Here is a 9869-nt window from a genome sequence, read left to right on the forward strand (position 1 = left end):
TGAAAACCTCGTAAGCATCTCAAAATACCATTTTTTGCAATACACATGCTGTATATTTCTGATATTTCACTCATTTATCTTGTTTTAATTTTCTTAAGAGCAATACAGCTATTGAAATTCATGCTATTTACTAATTCAGCACTAGTTTCATTCACTTAACGCTTGGTACTACACATATTTCTTGTGCTTTTAATATATTATACTTTTATATTGGCTTTTTTTTTTATCTCACCTTGAATTCTATTTCTATTTTTTTTCGTCTTTCCCTGCCGCAACATACTGCATCATGTACGTCTAAGAGGTAAGACTCTAGATTCGTAATTAAATTCAACAACAAACTGCCAAGCTAAACCGGCGTAGTTGTGCATGCTTTGCAACTGTCCATTGACGACGTGAAGCAACACAAGTTGTGTAAGAGGGGGGGAAAAATGCTCAAGGGTCACAAGTAAGCCCCGCCTGCTCTCGACTCACTCGGAGCTGAAATGAGTCACATTTCAGATCAATAAACAGACGCACAGACTGCCATAAATATATAAACATATAAATACAAACGAGGTGACGTATGTTATGCTCAGATGCGAGTGGTCTTTTTGTTCGTGTGCTATTATTACAGACTATTGTAGCGTTGCATCATGGGGGGGGGGGGTGATGTTAAATTACTCCCACATGAGCAGTTAATAGTCACAATCTGCAACGAATGTCACTGCCTTGCTTAAAGTTTACTTAAGGGCAGTGGGTTGATGAATAATAAAGGATAGTTATTCAGCATAGAGAGGCCTTCCTCCTTCTACAGTTACAGTGAACTGCTGCTCTTTTTCTTCTTAACGTGTTCCGGCCACAACAAGTCATATGCTAAGAATTACAGTAAATTTACATTTCCTTTGTTCTCAAACAAGAGGAAATCTTCTTCCACTCTTTTGGGTCAGATTCGCAAGCTGAAATGAAGCCACACCGGTTACAGAGCAATAAAGGATGAGGTTTGAAGATAAGGCAACGGGTTCAGACGGCTTATCTTTAGAAAACCCTGATAGAGAGAGCAGAGGCTGCGGCGTTGCACAGCACCCTGTTAAACATTAGCAGATATATCTGAAGCATTGATGGGCAACTCTCAGAAAGAGATCTCAGGCAAGCAATTAGGGACCAGAGTCCATCAATCGACCTCCATACATGGCATTAACGAGCTCGTCTTGACAGTGACATATATTTTATTCTTTATACCATCCACAAAATGATTCATATCTCTTTACGGCCACTATGGTGTGACTCATTTAAAGGCAGCGAGCAAAGAGAAAAGCTCATCATGATTTATTTATTTTTTTATATATATATACTGTATGTGTCCATTGATATGATCTAAATAATCTTAGTCGCTTTGCATTGATGTTCCAGCCACGTGGCGTTCAAACCCAAAACACAAAGATCTCCATTGTCAAACAGATAAGATACAATCACAACTGTTTGAAATTCTTTTTTCTTTTTTCTTTTTTTTGGACACCAACACGTTCCAGGAAACCTGTTCACCGACTGATCATTTGGAAGACAAGCCAAACAGAAACTGCATTAAATCTGGAACATGGAGTGACGCACAAAGAGTCGCATTCAGCAAGGATAACTCAGATAGTGTGGTTCCCAGAACAAGGCCAAGTAACCTTTAAAATAAAGACGTTAGCTTCGACTCAGGGTGGAAACGATCTGTACTACTGTCACAGTTCAGCAGGACATCTGCTCCCTTCGGACAGAATTCGCAGTAAACACCTGATCACACTGAGAATCACAGAGGTGTGCAGCTGTGTGAATATCTGACTGGCCAATTAGCCACGCCGTAAACAACCTCGGCCTCGAATTCGAACAGGACGTCTCAAATGAAATAAGACCACTTTAGTGTCCAGTCACATGCTGCTAAATGCGTCGCACCCCGTGGCTGCAGTGCACAACTGCACACACTGTAAATACTTGAGACTGTTAATCAATAATCGAGGGCATTATCCTGACTAAGCGACTCCCGCCACAGCAATACGTGGTGTCTGGCAGATATGAAAGCATTTAGTCTATCTTGATTGCAATCATTCAAACTGGCAGCAGAGGTGACTAAAGGTCTCCGACCTTCAAGAGACCGGTCGGAAAAGTACAAAGGGTAGGTCACTGCTGCAGCTCATGGGTGCAAATTAGCATTGTTGCTATAATCCGGCATATTTACGTCTACTGCTGTCTGAATAGATGTTCATTAATGTGCACTGTCCCTATCAAATAAATAAATAAAAACAGTGCTTATGGATATGGTTTTAGTGGAATATTTCAGCATCTGAAAGTTAAATAAATAAACTTCACCTAAGCCATGTGCACATATAAAGCGACTGACTCAAAGTCCATTTCCTGCTCGTGATCAGTTTGCCTCTAGTGGACGTCCCAAGCTCTGGTAACGCTCCTGCATATTTACAAATCACAAATGTTTCCAAGCAAAACAAGCAGAACATGAAAATATTGCACGTCTTACTGTCACTACTCTCACACCAATCAGCATGATGGATTTGGCAGTAGGAGCCACAGTTGTGTGGACGTCCTTGCGGTAAATATTTGGGCAACTCAATCAACTGTATCAGTCAGTTCCAGTGGTTGTCGACCTCAGTGTTGAAATTAGTTCAAACTGTGCAGCTCCCCTCTTAGCATCCCCAATCACCTCTACAACTTAGGGCTGGCGCGATAAAACAATAACGATATATATCGCGATAGACACGTGATCGATATCAATAGAAAATACGTTCGATAGAATGTCCGATAATTTCGCTTGAACTCCGTTGGGGAAAAATAGGAAGAAAACCCCGAGCCAGAACTGCAAGTCATTCTGGGAGATGTAGGCAGAGGAAGGGCTTCTGCCTCTCGACCTATCACGGCTCAGCTAAGCCAGGTTGGTGGCATCAACAACAACAACAACAACAACAACAAAAAAGAACGGCGTGGAGTGAAAGGAGAATATGAGTAAAAGGAAAGGTCACGTCACCAGTTTGGCAATATTTTGGTTATTTTAAGTCTGACAAGAGTCAGAACCGATGTTGTCTGCAAACTTGGTGGCGAGTGAGTATATTAATTGGCTTGTCTCTCTTGATTAGTAGTATAAGAGTCAGTTAAGAGTTTTGTTTATCTGCCGGCCGAGTGATTTGCTGCTGACTCTCGGTTAAGCAGGGATCCACGAGCAGTGGTTATGAGTCAGTTAAGTTTCGTTTCTCTGCGTATTGTGCGTAAGTCAGTGAGTGTCTGCCTTAGTTTGCTAGTGGTCAAGTCGGGTAGTACGTTTTGTTTCTCTGCTGAGTGACATTTAAGATGTTTGAATGGTTCTGTTTATTGATTATATATCAATCAAATGCAGTAGGACTCAACTGAGCCGGTTAAATAGACTCTAGGTTCATGATTCTTGAGTCGTCTTTGATGGACGGTTATATGAACCCAAATTTTTTTCCACCACTACTGAATATTAATTAAAAATGAATGAAAATTAAATGCTATTGAATATGTCATTGTTATCATTTTAAAAAAAATTAAAGTGACGGGTAAAAATAGATTATGGCGGGATTTTTATGACCCTGTCAGTCAAAATGACGGACAACGAAAAAGTCTAGCGCAACCTCTGATGAAGAGGTACACGGCAGCAGTGCCATACAACAAAACATCAAAGCTATATAAAGAAATAACGGATGCAGTTCAGCACAGGTGAGAAGTCTGGGTAGAATAGGTTAAAAAAAAACGAATCAATAATTATTGATATCGACTGACATGAAACACTTATATCGTGATACATTTTTCAGCCATATCGCCCAGTCCTACTACAACTCGCTCAAATTCATTAACATGACTTGGTCTCTTGTCGCCACGTTGCTACCCTTTACAAGGAGAATAATTCTTCAACCTGACAGAAATCATTCTGATTAAAGATTCCAACTTAAAGCTAAATAAAAATGAGCGGAGCACCAAATCTGCCAGAAAATAACACACGACAACTTGACGAACCTGAACAGATTCAATAAAGGAAGTTGACCAAGACGTGCCCACGTTTTCAACATTGCTGCCCACGTTGGTTCCAGCTTCATTCACCTTTTCTAATACTTGTTTCAGAAACTGATTGTTTTGCTGACTCCACGTTTCTGTCCCTCCTTGGAACTCGTCAGCGGATGTTTACCCCACGTGGATAAACATGCTCAAAAAGAAATGCTTCTATTCCAACCACAGATAAATCAGCAGATCAAGACTTTACATGGTTATTAGGAGATCAGATTTTCCTATAGGACTGATAATCAAAAGTTTACACCACCCCTCTAAATCTGATCAAGGCTTTCCGTTCCTACTGGGGTATTTTTTTTATTTTTGCTACTTTCCACCAGCTCTCATTTCTATTAAAATGTGACTGTTCAGATCGATAAGATGATCTGATTCACTGACTTCCAGCATTATAAAGGTGACGCATGTCGTGTTATGACTTAGTGGTGTTTTTTATTCATGTTCCATTAATAAAAGCTACTGTAGCGTTACGTCATGGGGGGCGGGGGTTGAGGTTAATGGACTCCCACATGTGCGGTTAATAGTCATAATCTGCTGAGAATGTCGGTGATTTGCAAAAGCTCAGAGTTTATTTGAGGGCAGTGGGTTGAGCTATTATGAAAGCCAGTAATTCAGTTTATATAAGCCACCTTTCTTTTACAATTACAGTGAAACGCTCTTTTTTTTTTTAATCTGCCAGCTAAAGCACGTCAAAATATTTATTTATTCTATAGGAATAATCAGAGCGACGTTAGCAGACCAGTAGGCATGTGCAAGAGCTCAGATACTAAAAGCTGAACATCTGAAGAGCAGATTATCACTACAGTAATTGGTTGTGACCTTCAAATAGTAAACGTAAAACAGGCAGCTAAGAGACTATCCACTACTACTTCACCTTCTCCAGCTTTTCCTCTCCTCCAGTAGACAATACAACAGCTTTGTTCTCCTAACCTACAATCACAGCCACTCCTATTTACAGTTTCATTACAATATTGACCCCATTCATTCAGATTCAAGACCAACGCCTTAAATTGTTGTCAGATTAATGAAAATGTTTCATTACATGCACAGTCTCACACGTGCTGGACCTTAAATATAGTTTCAGTGAAGAAAAATCCACAATCCTACCTTAACAGGTGTGCAGGTGATTCAATCCTTGTCGGTACGACGCCTGTACGGACTCCAACTTCAATTCTTTGGGTGGCAAAACATCGGATTGTCTGGATACTCCTGGAAATCAAATTCAGTGTTTTTAAAGACCTAAAAAATAAAGACTCTTTCTTCTGCAAAACAAATATACATTAGGCCTGAGCGACACATATTATTTACAACTGTATATCAGATTAACCTGATCTGTAATTGAACTTTTATTAATAAAAACAAGATTTAAATAAGATTTCTTGTTGTCCTGGCCATTTTCAGCAAGAACATTAAATCTGCAATTTTTGTAAAACATTTAGTAACCGACAAAAAAATGTTAAAATGGCGGATTCAAGATGGCGGCGTTTCCCGCCATTGGTTCTTTTAAATATACGGTTAATAAACAGAAAACAAACAAACAAACTGAAAACATGAGTCCTTATTTATGAAAACAAAAACACCCTTTGACATCAACATTTTCCCCTTTACCGATTTAGTATTAGTTTAATTAACTGTTTGCTCCTTGACTTAGCAAAATACACTTTTTTTCAAACTTGACGATAACAAAGTAAAACTCACCGAAAACCGTATTAGGTGGTGTTCTCCGAAGACTCTGTGAAATTCCCATAGTTTCGACAGCAAGCACCTCCAGTTTAATCGACATGAAACTAACAATTCGCCGAGTTATTTGTGAAAATTTGCCTGAATTAGACGCCATTTATCCCGGTTGCTGGCGTACTCTTCATGGCTGAGCAGCCAGAGGCCAAATGTGGTGCATTACAAATTAAAAAAAAATAATAATAATATTTAGTCTCACGTAAAACCTACATGAAACCAGCCGAATTTCATTTGAACACATTCTAATAAATATTATGTATTGCCCTGAAACATATATATCTGTTTTTATTCACTATTTCTTAAATCGCCAATTGTCACTATGTAGTTCGCTGTGGGTGATCTGTTGTAAAAGTAGATGAACACAACTGTATTAAACCTGAGCAAATGATAAACATATCTTTACATTTAGTGTGACTTACACTTTGCAGAAATATAAATAAATCCGATGTCCGTTGCGAATAAACATCCAAACATCCGCTCAAGTGACAGAATCCCCGCATTTTTACATTTACTTCATTTTAAATACACTCTCTTGATAATTTCCTGTCCACAAATGAATGCGTTATGAACAGGCACTACTAATAGAAAATTCGGCATACTTTTAATGGTTCTAATTTACGACAATAGAAACAAATATTAGCTAAAAATCTGAGGTAGGCTGGTGTAGTCTCCTGACAACTCAATTTTACTTCCGGTTTACATCCGCGAAGTCCCCCAAATTATGGGAAATGTAGTTTGAAAGCTGATAGAGGGATTATCTCCAAAATAATTATACATAAGAAGTGGAGTGTTGTACTATCAATATCTGATGTGCCATTATCATCTTATATTTCCCCATTGTTTGTCATTAACCCCTGGTCTAATATATAGGCCTCTGCACTTCTGATTCTAACAACAAGACAAACGGTACAATTTACAACATATTTGTGTTTGATTAAAGGGTCCAATCGGATCTAACCACGCATGCACAGTCCTGATGACACAGATTAGCAGAGATTTTAAGTGCTGATATCTTAATTAATCACACGTAAGGACGTTTTGTTCACTTATTCATGGCTATTTGAAGATGCAAAGCCATGTTTAGGGGATGCCTTAAACCCGTAGAGGTTGCAGACTAAGTGGAATGTCAATCTATAATTCTGTCTCCAGACTGCGCTCAAAGATAATGCTTGGTGGTGGCGATTATCTAATTGCTAATGTGCAATGTGTGGCCCTTAATAATTAACAAGGCAAGGGTTCAGCCAGCTGCAGTGACATCAGCAGTGATTAGCAGAAGTATGAGGATGGGAGTCAAAGTGCTGCTGTTTCAGAGCACCATAAATTATAATCAGCTGAATTTATTCCATTAGACCAAAGTGCAGCAAACCCCTGCCTAATGCCGTGGAAACAAAGCGCTCAGACTTGACCTTACAGTAAGATATTAACAAGTCTATCAAAGGCAAAGCTATTTTTATGATGGACTTCCCCCCCTGTCTCTTGTTAGAGCATGTCCCACCTTCAGACCGGCACCCACAGCTATAAAGACTGCATTACTTTCAGTCTTTAATGTCACTCATCTCCTCTTTCATGTATGTGTCAGACGGTGGCTGATAATCAAACATTGTGTACTTTCAAGTCTGTACTTTCAAGTAGGAGTATGAACCACACCAGACTCACAAATGAACACAAACTAGACAGTTTAGTGGATGTTTTATGGCTGTGCAAGGGGTCTGTGGTGTGAATTCGGTCTTTGACCAACTGTTTGCAGCACTGTGGTCAGTGTTAAACATGCTAGCATGCATGCAGAAACAACGTTAGCAGGCTAGCATGGTCCACCACCTTTTGCTTATGAATATTAAACGCAATGCATAAAATATGAGGATAAAATATACAACGCAATAAAAATAAAAGCAGAAAGGGTCACAGCTGTTAAGGTAATTTGCTCGGGACATCATCCTGGAAACATGAGTATACAGTTTGTGCCCACTGATGGAGTAGAAGTTGAAATATATATGTAGAGAGAGAGAGAAAGTCAACAGGATTCATCTTCTAAGAATGATTAATGTGTGTACAGCATTTAAGGCCATTTATCCAGTCAACCAACCAATTAAATGAAGACAATGAAAACAGAAAATACATAAAAGAAAGAGAGCGAGAGAGGAAAAAAAAGATATGTAACTAGCAGTGAATTAGATCTGATTGTAACCCTGGGAAACTATGGGCTGACTTATTGACACAAACAATGATAAATGACTCATGGGCTTCATCTTTTGGCGCCTGATAGGTAATAACCACTTTGCTGCCTGCACTCTGTCTTTAAGTATTTCAGTGCTTCACAGAATGATGAATTTCTCGCTATGTGTTTTAACCTCGCACGACTGTCGCAGACAAACTGACACGGAGGCGAACGAGAAACACCATTTTCTCCTTCACAACGTCGCCCTTGAACCAGACATGTAAGCCACAAACTGCTCCTCAGAGGCCGCCATTGGAGAACTGTGGTTTGTGCAGCTTCAGAGAGGAAATGTGTGAACGTGGAGGGCGGCGTTTAAAGCTTGTCAGCGGAAAATGAGGCTTCACTTTTCTCATCTCAGCCGCTCTTTGTTGTTATCAGGATTTATTGCTTTGTGTGTCTCCCTAAAAATCAATATAGGATTCATTCTTTTGTCTTTCATCCTTTTATAAAGTCATGTTTCTCCACTGTATTTACACACATACATGTCATTAGCTCTATCAGAGTTAAAACATCATCGGCAACAGACGGCAGCAGCAACTTTCACTTTCATATCCTCTAAAACATCTGAACGGTTACTGAATAAAGTAAGATTAGATTAGATTAGATTAGATTATACTTTATTTATCCCACAACGGGGAAATTCACCCGTTACAGCAGCAGAAAGTGTAATATACACCACGGAATTTGAAAAAAAAGTAAGGCAGAAACACAATAACAAGGAAAAATTCAACAATCAACAAAGGAATAAGACACAAATATACAAATAGTACTGGTTATAAAAAGTAGATTTTGTACATTCATAGTTCCCAGAGGATGTATCCCAATAAATCTGTTGCTACCCTGATCTCACCTCTTCACATCTATGAGCTTTATATTTGTGTATTTTAGTTAAATATCACAGCAACTATTGCATGGGCCAAATAAAATTTAGTACAACTATTCATGGTTCCCAGAAGATGAATCCTACTGTCTTTGGTGATCCTTTGACTTTTTTTCAAGCGCCATCTGTGGTTTAAAATGTGAACTTATCAAATAAAATGTCTCAACACATGCTGAAAGAATTAACATTTCATTTTATATAAACATGCATAGTCCCCAGAGGATGTATAGTTTTGTTGATACCCCGATCTCACCTCTTTGCATCTATGAGCTTTATATTTGTGTATTTTAGTTAAATATCACAACAAGTACTGCATGGGCCAAATACATTTTAGTTCAACTGTTCATGGTTTCCAGAGGATCAATCGTACTGTCTGTCTTTGGTGATTGCTTGACTTTTCCTTAAGCACTATGCACAGTTTAAAACTTCAACATATCCAATAAAATGTCTCAACACATGTTGAAAGAATTAACATTACATTTTATATAGACATTCATAGTCCCCAGAGGATGTATCCCAATAGTTTTGTTGCTACCCCGATCTCACCTCTTTGCATCTATGAGCTTTATATTTGTGTATTTTACTTAAATATCACAACAACTGTTGCAGGGGCCAAATGCATTTTAGCACAACTGTTCATGGTTTCCAGAGGATGAATCATACTGTCTGTCTTTAGCGACCCCCTTAACTATATCTCAAGCACCACAAGCGGTTTAAAACACCAACATATCCAATGAAATGTCTCAACACATGTTGAAAGAATGCACACTATATTTTGTACAGACCTTCATGGTTTCCAGAGGATGTATCCTATTAACATTGAGGTTATTCAGATCGGTGGTTCTAGCATCATTGCGGGGTCTTAATTTTCCAGTTCTTTGGTTTAAGTGCTAATACCTTGGATGGATGGATTGATGGGTGGATTGCTACTATGATGGTACGTAGGGGCATTCTTTGTCTCCACAAGATGACTATTGAATTATCTGC

Source organism: Chelon labrosus (genome assembly GCF_963514085.1).
Source record: "Chelon labrosus genome assembly, chromosome: 22".
Classification (NCBI taxonomy): Eukaryota; Metazoa; Chordata; class Actinopteri; order Mugiliformes; family Mugilidae; genus Chelon; species Chelon labrosus.